Source organism: Monodelphis domestica, chromosome 1 (genome assembly GCF_027887165.1).
Source record: "Monodelphis domestica isolate mMonDom1 chromosome 1, mMonDom1.pri, whole genome shotgun sequence".
NCBI classification, from domain to species: Eukaryota; Metazoa; Chordata; class Mammalia; order Didelphimorphia; family Didelphidae; genus Monodelphis; species Monodelphis domestica.
In genome coordinates, this window is record NC_077227.1 from 259,533,156 (window position 1) to 259,552,270 (window position 19,115).

General features: G+C 37.8%; 1 protein-coding gene across 3 annotated transcripts in view; it reads right to left on the reverse strand.

Annotated features, from left to right (window-relative positions):
- RGS6 (regulator of G protein signaling 6) overlaps window positions 1-19,115 on the reverse strand; it is a 773,101-nt gene that overhangs the window by 56,277 nt on the left and 697,709 nt on the right. The window lies entirely within an intron of this gene.

Here is a 19,115-nt window from a genome sequence, read left to right on the forward strand (position 1 = left end):
CACTTGCCTGCTTCTCTTACTAGAACCACCCACAAGATGAAATAAGAATGTGTCAGGATAATACAGTGGCATTCCTTATTAAAATATGCCTGGTTTGGGTGTATACCAGGAAATTCCCTCCAATAAAAAATTAATTTCAGGAAACATAATGCAGTCTTGTGATACTTGTACACAATGGGGGTGGGGACGTCACTGTAAGAACAAAGATTAGTGGCCTTCAGGAGGTTGGCGAGATTTCTACTTACTGGTGATCTGAGGCACTTTGGAGTCTTTGGGGTTTAAGTAAATGGTAGAAATTGTTGTGCTCAAATGAGGTTTCTCTTGAAAATCTACATTTGGAAACCATATTCAACAATGGGGAGCTGAGAGTCTCCCCCAAAGCTTAAGGGAGAGGGTGGCTTGTCAGGTTTTCTGAGTATCTCTTAGCTTGCACTCCACCACAGGCCTGAGCAGTGTCTCCTTGGTTACTTCATGGGACTAATGACTGCTGAGGACTAGAAATGATCTATTGTTATGTAGAAAAAATGCTCTGCCCCAGAACACTTGGGATGAAATCTGTCTTCACATTCAAACAAGCTTCAATTCTAAACAAAAAAAATGAACAAATTATTCTCCCTTCTTTTATGTTATACTGGAGAGGGCTACAACTTGGGCCTCCATTGTCAATTAGTCTATTTAATTAAATATCTGTGATGTTTAATGTATAAGTGAGGACTTAAATAGGATGGAGGGAAAAGAAGCTTTTCATTGAGGTGCTTCCAAACCCAAGCAATGTAGGAAGATCAGGACAGGTTAGAGGCGCAAGACTGCAATCTCACTAGTTTCTGGGTGTTTCAGACAAAAATGCTGGGAAATCTCAGCAGGGAATGAGATGTCAAGGGAATGTCAGATATCCTAAGGAGCAATGAATGAGAATTAAGATGGTAGCAGGTGGAGGCTGGTGACAGTGACAGTGATGTGAGGTCATTCGCTAACTCTGTTCAGGTGATCTTTTATATATATATATATATATATACACACATATATATACACACACAGATATATATATATATATATATACACATATATTTAAACTGCTTACCTTCCATCTTGGAATCAATACTGTGTATTGGCTCCAAGGCAGAAGAGTGGTAAGGGCTAGGCAATGGGGGTTAAGTGACTTGCCCAGGGTCACACAGCTGAGAAGTGTCTGAGGCCAGATTTGGACCCAGGTCCTCCTGATTCCAGGCCTACATCTCTATCCACTATGCTACCTACTGTGAGTTTTTAACTGAGTTCTATGAACTTATTTTTAAAATATTTTGATAATACTATTACAATGTAATTGCTTTCCTTTGTAATCCTACATATTTTAACTTATATATGTATATATGCATGTGTGTGTTTAATATCTGTGATCTGTGGCTCTTCACCTGGCATCTATAACTTTGTTTACTAAAAAAACACCCCATTTTGATCATCATATTTCAAAAGAACTTATTTTTTTTTCATCTTTTGATTCAAAATATTTTTCTGAGAAGTTTATAGTCTACTGGCTTTACCAAATTGTCAGAGAGCTGCATGTTATAGAAAGGTTAAGAACCTGATTCAGAAGAAAAAGTTCAAATTCCCCAGCCTTGCCCTCCTGTTGTTCTTAATCTCGTCTCTCATTAATCTCCTGATTCAACCCAAACTGTTCTAATTACTTTTTCCCAAACACCAAACATTTTCCCACTTCTTCTTATCTTTACTCCTACCATTCCTCTTCCCTTGCAATGACTAACTCTTCCACCACTATCTGTCCTGCCATACAGGGCTATTTCTTGCTGCTATTCTTCAAGAATCAGCTTCAAACACCCTCCTGCAAAAAACTTTCCTGAACATAACAGTGGGAAGTGAAGTCTTCTGATATGTGCAGCATTCATTGTCTATATTAGTGGTGTCAAACGTGTGCGTCATGCCCCCCAACACCCTATAGTACCTGAACCAAATTAAGATCTAATTAGGAAATGTTTGTTGTGGTGGTTCAATCATTTCAGTCATGTGATCTCATTTTGGAGTTTTCTTGGCAAAGATACTAGAGTGATTTGTCATTTCCTTCTCCAGCTCATTTTTACAGATGAGGAAACTGAGGCAATAGGGTTAAATATTTTTCTCAGTCACACAGCTAATAAGTGTCTGAGACCAAATTTGAACTCAGTTCTTCCTAACTCCATGTCCAGTGCTCTATCCTCTGGACAACCCAGTTGATCAAGAAATATTTGGTGAATAAATATTTGAATTTGACACCACTGGTCCATGTCATTCATTTGGCATTTGTCTCATGCTATTTTATGGCTGTTATCCTTCCTTCTGCTTATGTCTGCCTGAGGGCGGGGTGGGGGGGGAAGAAAGATGTGAGCCAAGGCAAGGAGGTGGGAAAGCTCATGAAAAATTTTTGGGGGAAGAAAGGAGATCAATTTAGCTAGAGTGATTTTTCAGTTAGGAAATTAGTGGGAAGGGATGTAGGAGCCAATCTCTATGGAGTTGTATATCTTCAAGTGATGGAGACAATGGTCTTCTTATTCTTATACTCCAATACTTCATGGGTCTATGACCTCATTATTGTGGATAGTTTCTCAAGTGATACAAAATGTAACCGACCAAAGCTAACTCATGCCACTCTTCTCTATGTCCCATACGTTTGCCAGTGAGCATTCCATCCAATTAGCAGGAAGCTTCCATTGACTCTCTTGACATTTTATTTTTCTCTTGACATTTTAAAAATAGCAATAGAACAAGTTCATTGGTAATCCCTCACTCTCAATGAATGAACAGTCCATTTGTTTTGAACATATATTTCCTTTAGTAAATCTTTTATTTAACTTTTCCTCTGTAATTCCATATATATATATATAATATATAATATATATATATATATATAATATATATATTGCAACCTATTTACCCCTGCCACAGGACTAGAGGCAACTAGGTGGTGCAGTTGATATAGTGTTGGATCAAGAGCCTGGAAGAGTCATCTTCCTGAGTCCAAATTTGGCCTCAAATACTTACCAGCTGCAGGACCCTGGACAAGCCATTAAACTCTAACTCAGTTTTTCTCAGTTTCCTCATCTGTAAAATAGACTGGAGAAGGAAGTGGCATACCATTCCAGTGTCTTTGTCAAGAAAATCTCAAATGGGGTCAGAAAGAATCTGATCTGATTGAAAAATCACTAAACAACAATCTGAGATTTCATTGCTATTACAGTGATTCTCAGCTCCAGTTCTTTGCAGTCTGTCAATTAATAACCATTTGTTAAATATTTACTATGTGCCAGGCACTGTGCTGGCACATGGAGATTCAAAACAAGGCAAAAGACAGTCCTTGCCCTCAAAAAGCTCCCAGTTTAGTGGGGGAGACAACATGTAAACAAGTATGTACAAATAAACCATAAATATACAATTATCCCTTCCACATTACTTTCCCCATCAAGGTTTTGCTCTATGACAACTTGGCATGTGAAATTAAGTGAGAATTTGTGGGGAGTTTTTTGGAAGCTACAAACAATATGTGAAGGCCAGGAGACCACTTAAAAAACATTTAGAAACTCAGGAATGCATACTTAACCCAAAATTTATAAGAAACTACTGTGGACACCCCATAAAAGAACAAAGAAAATCAGACTTCTTTTCTGAGGGTGGACGTAAGGCCAACACATTTTAGGGGGGTTTTCCAGATCATGGGGTATGCGCCCCTATAACTGTACACAAACAGGGTAAAAAGCAAATAATCAACAGACAAAAGACTAGAACTTTTTTTAACCCTCATCTTCGGTTTTAGAATTGATATTGTGTATTGGTTCCAAGGCGGAAGAGCATTAAGGATTGCACAGCTAGGAAGTATCTGAGGTTAAATTTGAACCCAGCACCTTCCACCTCTAAGTCTGGCTCTCTATCCAGTGTCCCACCCCAAGACACTAAAATTAAGAGAGATCAAGAAAGTCTTCTTATAAAATGTGGGATTTTAATTAAGGCTTAAAGGAAGCCAGGGAAATCAAGAGAAAGAGATAAAGAGGGAGTAAAGGATAAAATCTTCAGAGCAAGGAAAGATGGGGTGTTTGAGAAATAGCAAGAAGCCTTATGTTAATGGAACAAAGAGTATTTGAAGACATTAAGGTTAAAGAAGGCTGAAAAGGTGGGGAAGGGAAGACCATGTTATGAAGGGCTTTGAATACTAAACAGAGGATTTTGTATTTTGTCCTGAAGTTGAAAGGTAGCCACTACAGTTTATTGGGTAGGGTGGGGGGACATAATCAGATCTATGATTTAGGCAATTCACTTTGATCACTGAATAGAAGATGAGTCAGAGCATGGAGAGACTTATAGCAGGCAGACCAATCAGTAGGCTATAAAAGTAGTCCAATAAAGCAGGTATATTAAAGTAGGAGCTGATGAGGGGGCACCAGAGTGGGGACAGAATGTCCCATGGGTTACAGCCATACAACATTGCCTAATGAGTCATGGGCATATGAAAACACTGTTGGTGGGGCTGTCAAGTAGTCTGACCATTCTGGAGAGCTATTTAAAATTATCCTATAAAAAGTGAATAGAATGTCCAATCCTTTGACCACAGACTCCAGTGTAGACATACATCCCAAAAAAGGGTTCAAAGACAGAAAGAAAGGTCTCATATGCATCAAAGTGTCCATCATAGCATGTTTTTGTGGTGGTAGAGAATTGGGAACAGTGATTTAGAAATGATTGCCCCAAATATGGCAAATGAAAGAAATGGAGAATCATTTACTATAAGAAATGACAAATATGATGAATTGATTTCTATAAAAGAAAAAGATTTCTATAAATTGATGCAGAGTGAAGTAAGCAGAACTTATACATATTTACATATATACATATATGTTCATGAAATGTCTATAATAATGTAAATTTAAAGTACAAAAAAGACCCAAAACTATAAGCAATGTAATAATCATAACCAAGGTTAGTCACGGAGAAAAGTTGCAATTTCATCATCTCAGAGATGAGAATCCATGGACATGGATATTACTTATAATCTTAGTCAGTGGTCAATATAGGTGGTGTAGTAGATAGACCCCTGAAGCTGTTGTTAGGAAGGCTGGAATTCAAATAGAGTCTCAGAAACTTACTCATTGTGTGACCCTGGGCAAGTCATTTATGTTCTGTTTGCCTCAATATCCTCATCTGTAAAATGGGGATAATAATAGCATTTATCGACCAGAGCTGTTGTGAGGATCAAATGAGATAATAATTGTAAAGTGTTAAGCACAATGCTTGGCATGTAGCAGGTACTATATAAATGTTTGCTATTATTAATGTTTTAGTCAATTTGTAAAACTGCTTTTTCTTTTTCAGTTTTTGCTATGAGTTGGCTTTGTGAGTTATTGAGGAAATAAATATATTTATAAATGAATGTAATGCAAAAAATAAAAGACATCAATAAAAATAAGATTATACTCTAAACACATTTTTAAAGATGGGCTTTTGTTTCAGTGAGAAGCTTGGGGGTCTTTTAAAAAACTTTGTAATTTTCCCAAAGGCAACACAGGCAGCTCTCCTATTCAATTTTGGGTTCAACTCATTGTTCAGTGGATTGGGTTTTTATACATAGGAGTCAAAATATATTATTGGTTAATTCATATCTATAGGTTCTCTTCCAAAGACATATTCATGGCAGCATATCTTGGAAATGTACCTTGGGAAATGTCTAGGCTGTTATTTTCTTTCCTGTGATTTCCCCCCATTAATTTTACTAGTTGCATTTGCTTTTTACTCACTAAAAGTACTTTAATGACTATCCTTTTGAAAACTCTAAGGTACATGGGTTAGTTATTTGTTGTTGTTGTTGTTATTGTTCAGTAATTTCATAACTATTTGTGAACCCATTTGGGGGTTTCTTGGGCAAAAATGTTGGAGTGGTTTCCCCTTTCCTTCTCTAGCTCATTTTACAAATGATGATGATATAAGGCAAACAAGTGAATGGGGCCAGGTTTGAACTTGGGAAGATGAATATTCCTGATTCCAGGCCTGATAGTCTATCCACTCTACTATCTGGTTGCCCCTTGGGTAAGATGAAATCATCCCTATTTCACAAAGGAGTAAACTGAAGATCAGGAGAGGAAAGTTATGTGTCCACACACTACTGAATCTAAAACTTAATGTTGCTGAATTCTGACAAGACAAGACTTGCAAGTCCTTGGCAACAAGAAAAAAGAAGTCAAGGCTCCCAGAACCTTAGAGAAGACTGGATCTTGCCGCCATCTTTCAGAAAGTTGAAACTGATCAGTAGAATGAAACAGCAGAACTGTGGCCCCACAAGGACATGGTGCTTTATGAAAGATGTCACCAGGAAAACAACACAGGTAACTAATAGCTAGAAAAAGGAATTTAAAGCAGCACGCAGAAGGAATCTTTCAAAAAAATTTTTTTTTTGCTGTAGACAAATGACTTCCAAATATTAGTGTATGCTAAACACATCAGAGTTAGGGTCTTACATACTTATCCAAGGCTGGAATCTGTCAATGGATATTTACTTACTGGCCTCTACCAGGCTGTCATGGTGAGGTAGCCAGACATCCAGAGATATTTCAGTTCCCACTGATCTGGCATAGCAAGGGAAAGAAGCATTGCTGTCTAGTATTTGATGTTCCTTCATAAGAAGATCTAGAGAAATAAATATTTATCTTGCTGGAGAGAGAGGGAGAGAGAGAGAGAGACAGAAACAGAAACAGAGACAGAGACACATGGAGATAAAGACAGAAAGAGAGAGGGAGAAGGAGAAGGAGAGAGAGACAGAGACAGAGATACACAGAGACAGACAGACAGAGAGAGAGAAGAAGAAGAAGAAGAAGAAGAAGAAGAAGAAGAAGAAGAAGAAGAAGAAAGAAGAAAGAAGAAGAAAGAAGAAGAAAGAGGAAGAACGAAGAAGAAAGAAGAAGAAGAAAGAGGAAGAACAAAGAAGAAGAAGAAGAAAGAGGAAGAACAAAGAAAGAAGAAGAAGAAGAAGAAGAAGAAGAAGAAGAAGAAGAAGAAGAAGAAGAAGAAGAAGAAGAAGAAGAAGAAGAAGAAGAAGAAGAAGAAGAAGAAGAAGAGAGGGAGGCAGGGAGGGAGAGAGACACACAGAGACACAGAGAAGACAGGGAGAGAACACAATAAACACTATATGCCAGGAAGGACAACTAGGCAGGGCAGTGGGTAGTAGAGTACTGGGCATGGCATCAGGAAGATTCTACTTTGAGAGTTTAAATCTAGCCTCAGATACTTACCAGCTATTTGACCCTGGAAAAGTCACATAACCCTGTTGCCTCAGTTTCCTCATATGAAAAATGAGCTGGAGAAGGAAATGGCAAACCACTCCAGTTTCTTTGCCAAGGAAACCTCAAATGGGGTCATGATGAGTTGTATGTGATTGAAATGGCTGAACAACAACAAAATACCAGATATCATGCCAAAGACTAAGGATACACATAAAAGCATACTAGACAATTCCATTATTTCTAGACAGATTCTAACTGGGGAAAACTTTACAGAAAAGGGAACTGGAAGAGGGTGGGAGAAACACCCTCTGAGATCATGACTGGAGATGTCCAAAGAATGCTGAAGGCTGAGAAATGGGTACAATAAGGCCAAAGCTACCTTGTCAAAAGCCAGGGGGTCTTACATATAATAAAGCAGGCCCATTAAGGCTTGCAGAACACCAGACATACATTATCTCATTTGATCCTTGTGACCCTGTGAGGTAGGTGCTGCGTTTGCCCTTTCCCCATAGCTAATAAATGTCTGAGGAAAGATTTGAACTCAGGTCTTCCTGACTTGGAATCTACTGGTCTAATCAGCTATGCTATCTAGTTACCCTATAAACCATAGCATACCAATAAAGTCTACATAGGGTTTTCTTGGCAAAGATACTGGAACAGTTTGCCATTTCCTTCTCTGGTAGATTGAGGCAAACAGAGATTAAGCCCAGAGTCACATAGCCAGTAAGTTTCTGAGGTTGGATTCGAACTCAGATCTTTCTGATTCCAAGGACTCTATCCACTGAGCCATCTACTTGCCTCCATAATAATATTGCTCAGTCAGTTTTGGTTGTGTCTGACTCTTCTTGATCCCATTTGGGGTTTTCTTTGTAAAGATTTTGGAGTAGTTTGTCATTTGCTACTCCAGCTCATTTTATAAATGAGGAAACTGAGGCAAACAGGGTAAAATGACAGCCCAGGGCCAAACAGCTAATAAGTGTCTTGAGATAATATTTGAACTCAAAAAGACGAGTCTCCCTATATCCAAGGCCAACATTCTATTCACTGTACCATATAACTACTCCTTCCCCATAGCTAATAAGTGTTTGAGGTGAGATTTGAACCTAGATCTTCTCAATTTCAAATCTATTGCTCTAATCCACTGTATCACCCAGCAACCTCAAAATAATAAATATCTGCTGGATTGAATTAGAGCTGAAAGTGTAGAACTGGCTTTTGGTTATGCCTTCCCTTCTAAATATTGCCCATTCAAAGATTACTGTTTAGTTTTTGATGGATTAAGAGTTGTAATTAAATAAGAAGTCTTTACTTAAATATATTTACAAAGCATCTAGAGTGCTGTGCTAGACACTGGAGGAAGTTCTTATTTTGGGTTGGTGTTGTGATTTCATTAGTATAAGGGATTAATATTGGGAAAGGCAGAATTGCACCTATTTCTGAACTTATCATCTAAGAGAGTTCCAGAGTTTTGGGGAGGTCCAGAGAAGGTCACACAGCTGGTAGGTATCTGAGGCAGGACCCCAAAAAAGGTCTATTAGCCACAAACCCCCCTATAATTAAATAAGATATGACTGGCCTCTCATTCTGGACATCATCAGCCCATTGCAGCACTTTTTCTTGGGTGCCATATTATATAATTGACATATATGAAGCTTGTAGAATATAGGTATTTTAAATTTTTATATTTACATATTTAAATATTGATATATGTAATATATACTTAAATTTTTATATTTATCATATTTAATATATCTATCATATAATATATTTTATATCTTATACATTTTATATTATATATGTATATAGAACATATTTGTTATTTTTAATATATCTATTATATTTAAATACATATTTATAGTTAATTTTTATATTATCTCCTGTTTAGTTATAGTTTATCCTGTAGAGTTGATTTTTTTTTACTCTATATGTAGGAATTTATATTTATCCTTATGAAATTTCATTTTATTCAATTTGGTCCATTGTTCCAGTCTTTCAATTCACAATTCTGCCTTCCAGTCACTTCGAGCTTTTTATCATCCACAAATTTAATAATTATGCTACCAATTTAGTAAAAATAGCTAAACAGGCTATATTTCCATCTAAGACACCAATTAAAATTTTGACAGAATAGAGGCAAAAACCTTTCGGTCTAAGAGAGGAAACTTCCCTTTAGGTTTATCCCAATCCATTCATCAAAACAGTTGGGGTCTGATTGTTCAACCATTGCCAAATGCAAAAGCCAGCTACAATGTTATTCAGCCCACAATTCTCCATCTTTCCCATGAGTGACTTTTTCAGATACTTTGCAGAAAGTCTCTCGCTTTAACTTAGTCTTTAGAACAAGAGTCTAAACAAAAGTATAATACTTTAAATTAAGATCATTTGGTCTTTTTGCTGTGGACATTGACCAGAGTTTGGTCTTTGGCTACCATTATGTGAATGTTTGTTCCCATTAGCTTCATGTTTAGAAAAAGACCTCCATCTAAAATTTCTCAGCACTGCACAAGGCAAACAGCATCAAAGTGTTCTATATGAATTTATATATTTTTAAAAGATGGAGTAGTTTGCTACCTTTGGAGCTCTAGCTTCTATTAAATATGCACACACAGAGAGAAAGGGTCTTGGAAGGACATCAAGATAGACAGCAGCTCGCTGTGCCTGGTTCAGCTTATGTTCAGTTCAGATAGTCAGCTCATCATCGGCCAAATCCATATTGGTATTTGGATACTCTAAACCCTGAGTTGTTTGCTGGTGCAGACACAGAGAAGATGAGAGCTGACCTCAGGAAGAGATAGGAGGCTTTCACCACTTCTCCTTACCTCTAATCCTCATAGAGTATTCCTTGCTAAAGGATACCGCAAGAGGCTAGATAGATACTCAAAGAAAGGCAGTTAAGTGAACTCTAAAAGACTGAGTCGTGATGACTCACTGCATCAGAAATTCTTTCTTATTCGTTTTTTCAACCTTTCAACTTAGAATTCATCTAAAACAACAGCGGCTGTCAATAGCCCTAAAGAAAGCATCAGCTCCTCTCACACTCTCAGATATTTATCCTACACTCATAAAATGATGACTGTTGGTCTAGAAACCCTCATTGCTCCTTTTTGTCTTAAATGAATTATTTTATCTTTGACAGCCAGTAGAGGGAGGTCTAATGGCATTCCCCCAAGAAGCGAATTGGTTCTCTTTTGTGCCTCTCACTGGGTCAAGGTCTATAATGTTCTCCCATTACTGATGACAATATTTAAAAGCACTTTCTCCACTACGGTCCAGAATAGTCTAAAGTACGGATTTAAATGTCATTAAACTTTGAAAAATGGGGTGCTATTTAAAGAGATTAATTTGGTTGTATACAGATCTCATAAACCAACCTAGACTGTTAATTGTAATCTACAGAGGATGGAAGAAGGGATGGGGACCCATGGAGGAATACAAAAGAATATCACAGTCTGGAAAGTTAAAAGCCAGAACTAGCCCAGGCTTATAATGAATGCTAAGGACAAGAAAGGGACTCCCCCCCCCACTTTTGGCTATGTTGAGGGACAAGAAAAGACTATCAAAGAAGAGATAGGAATGTTGCTTAGAGTGAATGGGATAATAATGAGCAATGGAGAGAAAGTACAACTATCCAACTCTTATTTTTCTTCTCTCTTTTTTCTTTATCAAGGAGAAAGAGCTTCAGATGAGAAAGATCAAAGATGATTATTGGAGTATTGAAATCTAACATATGTGGGAAAAGCAAGAGAAAGGATATAGCTGCCTTCAAAGAATTCTACTTACCAGCTTCAGACAAATGACTTCCTAAGATTCCCCCCTTAAAAAACTTGAAGAGGTAATGACTGAGCAGCTTTTGTTGAAATTTGAAAAATCTCAGAGAACAGGAAAGATGCCACAGGTGAGAAAAATGAGCTCTCAATTTTCCAAAAAGGAAAGAAGGTGGATTATTCCTAATGTAAGCTAGTAAACTTAGTCTTGATTCACAGCAAAATTATAAGATGCATTACTGAAGGAAAGGCTTGTAGATGTTTACAAAGGGAATTAGTGAACATTGTGAATCAGTATAGGCTAATTAAAAATAGATTGTGCCAAGGGGGCAACTAGATGGCTCAGTGGAATAAGAGCCAGGTCTAGAGATGGTATTATGGATTCTGATCTTGCCTCAGATACTTCCTAGCTGTGTGACCCTGGGTAAGTCCCTTAACTCCCATTGTTAAGTTCTTGCCATTCTTCTGCCTCAGAGCCAATGTACAGTATTGATTCTAAGATGGAAGAAAAGCATTTTTTTTCAAATTGGGTCAGTTTAATTCACTGAACACTATTTTTTGAAAGAAGGAAATGCAGTAGATATGACATACCTAGATTTATGCAAGGGCTTCTTATTATGCTTATGGAAAGATGGAGACATGTCCACTGACTGTTAGTATATATACATACATACATATATATAGATAGATAGAAAGAGAGAGAGACAGAGAGAGAGATAGAGAGAAAGAGAGAGAGAGAGAGTTAGGAAGCTTTCAGACTAAATGAATGACCACACCCAAAGGTAATCATTAATATGTTGATAGAAAACTGTTCAATATTTTAGTCAATAGTAATAAATCACATCATATATATTTTACTTGCTTCTGATCATCATGTTCTAGAAGAATCATTGATAGACTAAAAGGAATACAGAAGTGGGCAACTAGAAGGATAGTCAGAAAGGAGATTGTGAAGATTAAATTAACTCCCCCAGTCATTTTTAGATATAATCACCAAAAAAGTAAACACCCTACTTACAGTTGAGTGGGGAGGTCTGTGACCCACGTGTGCAATAATGGATGATGATTCAGAATCGACTGACTGAACCCTGGGCAGTCCTAAGCAAGGCTTTAGAGCAGGGGTCCCCAAACTTTTTACATAGGGGGCCAGTTCACTGTCCCTCAGACTGTTGGAGGGCTAGACTATAAAAACCTAACCCTAACACAAACCGGGCAGCAGTATACATAGTGCGGAATCCGCTCCCCCAGATCATTGCTCACCATGCTGGCGTCTTCCATTGTACAGCCACATAATCCTTTGCATGGTGCCTCGTTCTCAGAACAAGGCACCATGCAAAGGATTATGTCACCAGAAGCAGTAATGTACATAAGTAGCGCCATACTTTGTGGCACCACCACATACAGTGCTCCTCTCATTGACCACCAATGAAAGAGGTGTCCCTTCTGGAAGTGCAGTGGGGGCCAGATACATGGCCTCAGGGGGCCACATGGGGCCCATGGGCCGTAGTTTCGGTTTAGACTATGATTTGTCCATGTAAAAATTGGAGGAAGTGACGCAAAAGAAAGTGTCTTTAAAAGGGAGTTACAACTTCCTGTGGGGGAGTATCATCTGAGATTTGTGGGAGATTAGTCTGAGATCTTCAGAGAACTTCTGACTTCTGGAGTTCTGAGTTCGAGTTGGAGGCTGGTGAAGAATCTGCTGACTGGACCTGAGACCTTTCCTGGTGACTTCTTAAATTTCTCCCTTTTGATTGACGTGGTGAGTGAAAAGGGCTGACTCCTTTCCTGGACTTTTCTGAAGAGATTAGCTTCAGGAGAGACCTATCCTCTTGAGAGAGGTTCCTCAAGGGCCGAGGCCTCTCTGGTTAAACTTCCCTCCCTGTTTTTGAGCCAAAGTTCAAAGCAAAATACTTAGTGCTTAGGCTAGATATTGTACCCTATCCTCTCTCTGTTTTTCTAACTTCACTCTTTCTATATTTTGTAAATAAATTGTAAATAAATCTCTTTTGAATTAATTAAATTCCTGGCAACCCTATTTTAAAATAATCCAGCACAACCTTTTAAATAAATAACCCCTTATTTTCCCCTTACAAGATCAAGGTCTCTTGAAGGAATTGGGAATGTTTATCTGGAAAAAGAGAATACTTAGGGTGGTGGTAGTGGGAAATGGATATGATTTTGAAGGTCATTGTATGAGAAAGGGGTTAGACTATTTGATTTAGTATAGGTTTAGGACCAACAAGGAGAAGTTATAGGGAAAGAGATTTGGACTTAAGGTGAGGAAGAACTTCCTAGCAACTAGAGTTGTCCAAGACTGTAATGTCTACTTGGGAAACAAAGAGTTCATCACTGGAAGTTTTCAAGTAGAGGTAGATAATATCATTAGGAGAAGATGTAGACAGGATTCATACCTTGGCATTTAGGCAATGAGGTATAGTGGAAAAGAGTGCTAGAGTCAGTCAAGAAGCATCTGTTGAGGGGAAGCTGGGTAGCTCAGTGGATAGAGAGCCAGGTCTACAGATGGGAGGTCTGAGGTTCAAATCTGGCCTCAGACACTTCCTAGCTGGGTGACCCTAGCTGGGCAAGTCACTTAATCCCCATTGCCTAGCCCTTACCAGTCTTTTGCCTCGGAACCAATTCATTGCATTGATTCTAAAGCAGAGGGTAAGGGTTTAAAAAAAGAAACATTTATTGGGGGCAGCTAGGTATTACTGTGGATAGAGCACCATGCCTACTCAAGAGGACTTAGGTTTGAATTGACCTAGACACTGTGTGACCCTGGGCAAGTCACTTAAACCCAATTGTCTAGCCTTTGCTGCTCTTCTGTCTTAGAATTCATATTAAGACAGAAGGTAAGAATTTTTTAAAGCATTTATTAAGCATTTACTATGTATCAGGCACTGTGCTAAACAGTCACGTCATATTTATCCTTCATTTTGAAAAGGATCAGTGACATCACAGGGTGACATCTTGACTTGTATGTGAATTGGATTTAAGTGAGGCAGAGTTGCAGAAAGTCATCAGACTCACGTTTTTCTTCCAGAGTCATTGAAGCCCAGTGTCAGGACAAAAGCCAAGATGACTGGTGATGCTCTGGAGTGCAGTAGATGACCTTGGCATCCACAGCATCTGATCAAGATCTAAGTGCTCCACAACACCTACCTACGTCAGCTACTTTTGTAGCATTAGAATAAATTGTTCTCATCTGCCCATTTCACTGGGGCAAATCTTTCTATGTGTGGAGTAGACATCTCCCTAACTCACTAATGGCTTTGAAACCTGTCAGTCCCCCTCCACCTGGTTGAAGCCCATCTGCCAAGATGATTTTACTGGAGTGTGGCTGCTGCATATGCTTGAGTTTTTGGGAGCCACAGATGAGAGCTTAGTGAAAGGTAGACACTAAAGGTGGATGGGCAGCCCTGAAAAGGGCTTTGGCAAGCCTTCACACCAGAGGCACTAGACCTTTCTACACCAAAATTAAGGATACAAAGAAAGACAGAGACACAGCCCCAGTTCTCAAGGAGCTCACATTCTAATAGGAGAAAACAACCTATAAGGAACTATACACATATAAGATATATAAAGGGCAAATGAGAGGTAATTTTAGGTAATTTGTGAGGGGAGTGAGAGTGGAGATAGAAGGGACTAGAGTCTGTGAAAAGCCTTGTGAAACAGGTGAGATCTGAGCTGAGTGTGAAGGAAGCTAAGGAAAGCCAGGGGATGGAGATGAGAAGGGAGAATATTCCAGGTATGGGGGACAGCCAGTGAAAAAATCAAGGTGACCAGAGGTGGATTTTCCTTTGTTCAACAAAAGAAAGACCAATATCTCTATATCTCAAAGGGCAATAAGATGTGAAAAGCCTGGAAGAGTAGAAAGGAGCTATGTTGTGAAGAATTTTAAAAACTCAAACAAGATTTTGTTTTTGATTCTGGAGATAATAGTTCCTGGAGTTTATCAAATAGGGTGGGTGAATTGAATCATGCCTGAGCTTTAGGAAAATCACTTCAGTGACTGAATGGATGAGGAATTGAGATAGGAAGAGAGACTTGAGGCAAGGAGACTAACCAAAAGGTTATTACAATAGTCTTGGAATGAGTTATTAAGGGCCTGAACCAGGGTGATGGCTCTATGATGTGAAGAAAAGACAAGAGATATTATTAAGGTAGAAATGACAAAAAATTGGCAATGTATAGGAGTGATGAGTGTGAGTGAGGAACCAAAGATGGCATCAAATTCAACATGACTGGGAACACTGTAGTGTAAATGAGGAATTTCAAAGATGACGTCAAAGTCAACATAACTGGGAATATTGGGTTGTCCTCTATAGTTTAAGGAAGTTTTTAAATGGGGAGGATCTTGAGAAAAAATATATGGAATATGTGTTTGGTTTGAGATGCCTATGAAACATATAGTTTGAGATATCCAAAAGGCATCTGGTTATGAAAGACTAGAGTTCAGGAGAGAAGAAGACCTAGATTCAAATCAAAAATTAAAATCTAAGTTCTAGTTTCATGATCCTGAATAAATCACTCACCCTTTATAAATTCAAATTTTACCTAATCTATAAAATTTGGATAATTAAACTTGTAGTCAAATGCCATTCTACCATTGTGAGGATCAAATGAGAGAATGTATGTGTAGAGCTCTACCTCCAGGTTAGACTGGAAGACCCATAAGTTTCTTTCTAATTCTGAAATTCAATTAGTTTATGATTCCACAGATTATATTCCCAATTTTATTAAATTGATGTTATAAAGAAAACTTATAATTTATAATATATATATAACATACTAATAAAATATAATTTATAATATAAAATGATGGTATAAAAGAAAATTCTATTTGAGGTCATAGTTAGGATGACTTTCACAAAGTTAATTAAGTAGTTATACTACTGATGATGAGGTTCTTTGGATAGAATTAATTTCATTTAACCTTTAACCAGAACATTAGGTTCTGAAAATCATTGGTTCTTCTCAATGAGAATTTGTGGTGACTCCAAAGAGATCGGTCTGGCCCCCCACACTGGAAAAACAAAGTGGATGAAGAATATGTATTTGTGATATACAATTGAATGATAAGCCAATTTAATTATTTCACCAAAACATACATATGGGGCAGATACATGGTTAGGCAATGATATTGACCCAGAATCAGAGAGAAAGAAATTTGGGAAACCATGTTCTGCCTTAACTGATCTCAAACTATTTGCTTGATGCAAAAGTTTATCTGATGAATGCTAATGTTCGTCTAGAGTTGCTATATAGCTGCAAACTGTGGAATGCTATAATCTGAGAAGAATCAGAATTGTGAGAATCCCAAAGCACATGGAAAAATGCTTAATAGGTATAAGTAAATTGCAGCATATCTATTTGTAGAGATAATTTTTGTGCAAAAAGTGGAAGAAAATAAGATGTCAAAAGCATTTATGACTAAGGAAAGATGTGATGGTTATTTGATGGGAGCAGTAGTGAGCAGATATTCAATTAGAGGACTATAGTGATGGTCATACATTTAAACAATCAAATGGCCTCTAGGGCAGGGATTCTTAAACCATAGAGACTGTGGCTAGATTTCAGGAAAAATCTAAGAAATCAGGAAAAAATAGTATGCATTTATTTTCCCTAACTATGGCAACTAGATAGCACATGGAATAGTGTTGGAATGTGAAAGACCTGAGTTCAAATCCAGTCTCAGATATTTACTAGCTATGCAACCCTGAGCAAGTCGCTTAACTTCTGTCTACCCAATTTCCTCAAAGGCAAAATGGGGACCAAACACAGCATCCACCTCACAGAGCTGTCATGCCAATCAGATGAGATAATATTTGCAAAGCATTTAGCAGAGTGACTAGCACTTTGTAAGTACTTAATAAATACTTGTTCTGTTTCCCTCCACTAACCTCTAACTGAAATTTAACATCTCCTTCAATTATTATTATTATTTTAAGCACTTACTTTCTCTCTTAGAATTGATACTAAGTATTGGTTCTAATGCAGAAGGCCAGTAAGAGATAGACAAATGGGGTTAAGGGACTTGGCCAGAGTCCTTGGTTAGGAAGTGTCTGAGGTAAAATTTGGACCCAGGACCTCCCGTTTCTAGGGCTGTCTCTCTATCCAGTGAACTATCTATCCACCCCAATTCCTTCAATTATTAAAAAATATTATTTTGAGCCTTCATTAGATGGCTAGAGGGTTCCATGACATAAATAAGGTAAAGAACTCTTGGTCTAGTGTTTTGGGTAGATGTTCTAGAGAAGATTAAAAAACAAACAAGAATTAAAAAGAATGAGAAGGCAAAGGAGGGTTATAACCAGTATTTAACAGTTCAGTGTTCAAAGATCTGCTAGTGTGTGTGAATGACTACTAAAAATAGAGAATTGGGCTGGATGGCTAAAGGTCTGATGGAGTACAATTCTTATCTTACACACTTATGTCTTCGATTGAAGATACAGCATGCTTCAAATGTTCTTGCTTCAAATGTTCCCTTTAGGAATTTTCAGTGGTATACTCTGCTGAATAATCTCAGTCTATTCCCCATTAGCACTGATGTGGGCTCTTCATTCAGAAAAATACTCTTTAATAGTGTGTAACCCAGGGCAAGAGTCCACAATTCACCAAATTGCATTTAGGAAAAGTCTAGCTTGATTATGCATAATAAGTGTACAAGAAACAACAGACTGAAAGCCAGCCTTCCATAATGGGAAGAGTAAAAGGTGCTGGAATTCCTTGAATCAGCAATGCTGTCCCTTTAGTGTGGCTGGGTCAGTGGCATTCTCCTCAGTCTGATCTCGGTGCAAAGAGCTAAAGTCCAATCTTCCGTAAGAAGTCTTTCCTGGTCCCCCTTCTTGTAGGATTATTTCCAATTTATCCTCTATATATCTTATTTATAGGCCAGCTAAGAGGCACATTGGATGCAATACTAGGCTTGGAATCAGAAAGATTCATCTTCACCAGTTCAATTCCAATCTCAGACACTTGCTTACTCGTTATCCTTGGCAAGTCATGTAACCCTGTTTGCCTCAGTTTCTTCATCTATAAAAATAAACTGGAGAAAGAAATGGCAAACCACACCAGTATCTTTGCCAAGAAAATCCCAATATAGAGTCATGAAGAGTTGGACACAATCGAAACAATACCACATCTTATTCATAAATAGTTGTTTCCATGTTGTTTTCTCTTATTAGACTGTGAGCTCCTCAAAGGCATGGACAATATTCTTCGCTTGACACAAATTAGGAAAGTCATAAGTACTGTTGATTTGACTTAACCAAGAAGCCTAGCACTCCTCTTGTTAAAGGTCTTTTCCCTTAAAGTAAGATGGTGACTTAGAATGGTCAGTTAAGAAAACTCACCTGAAAATTCAGCAAGAACTTATTGACATCTAAAATGATCACCGTGGCCAAGCATCAAGAAAGACTTGTTACAAACTGTTCATCCCACCCTCCTTGCTTAGCAAAATAATATAAAAATTAGTATGTAAAGCACAAGATGTTGGTGCTCAGAGATTGGTGTTTTCACTATGTTTAGTGAAAATGGATGTGAATGCAAAGACAGAGTTCGGAGGAGAAAAGTAGGTGTTTGTTTAAACTATGCAGCTTAATGCAAATTACTAGGCAAAGCACATGTTTCCCAAGTCATTATGTACATCACTGTACCTAATAGTCATCCCTTTACAAACAACGTGAAAACATTCATTTAAAAAATAAATGGGAAAATAGGAGGTGCATAATCTATGCTTTGCTTCCAGCACTGCCTTAACAAAGAAGAAGATTCCATAAGTGCTTTGAGATGCTCAAGTCTCCAGTGCAACTGAACATAATGAATTTCTGTTATTACTGTTTAGTGAATTTATAACAATTTTTAATATAATAAGTAATAGTAATAAATTTCGTTAACTAGTAAAATAGAAAGATTTATTACTTAGTCAATTTTGGGTGGTTTTGTTAGCCCACTGAAGAACTAAAATATAAATTTCCTCAATTGATGGAGACTAGAAATTTATCTGGAATTGATGCAATTACAGAATTGCCTTGGGGTAAATGATTTGCCCATTGTGTACAGTTAGTATATTTCAGAGCTATATCTTGAACTCAGA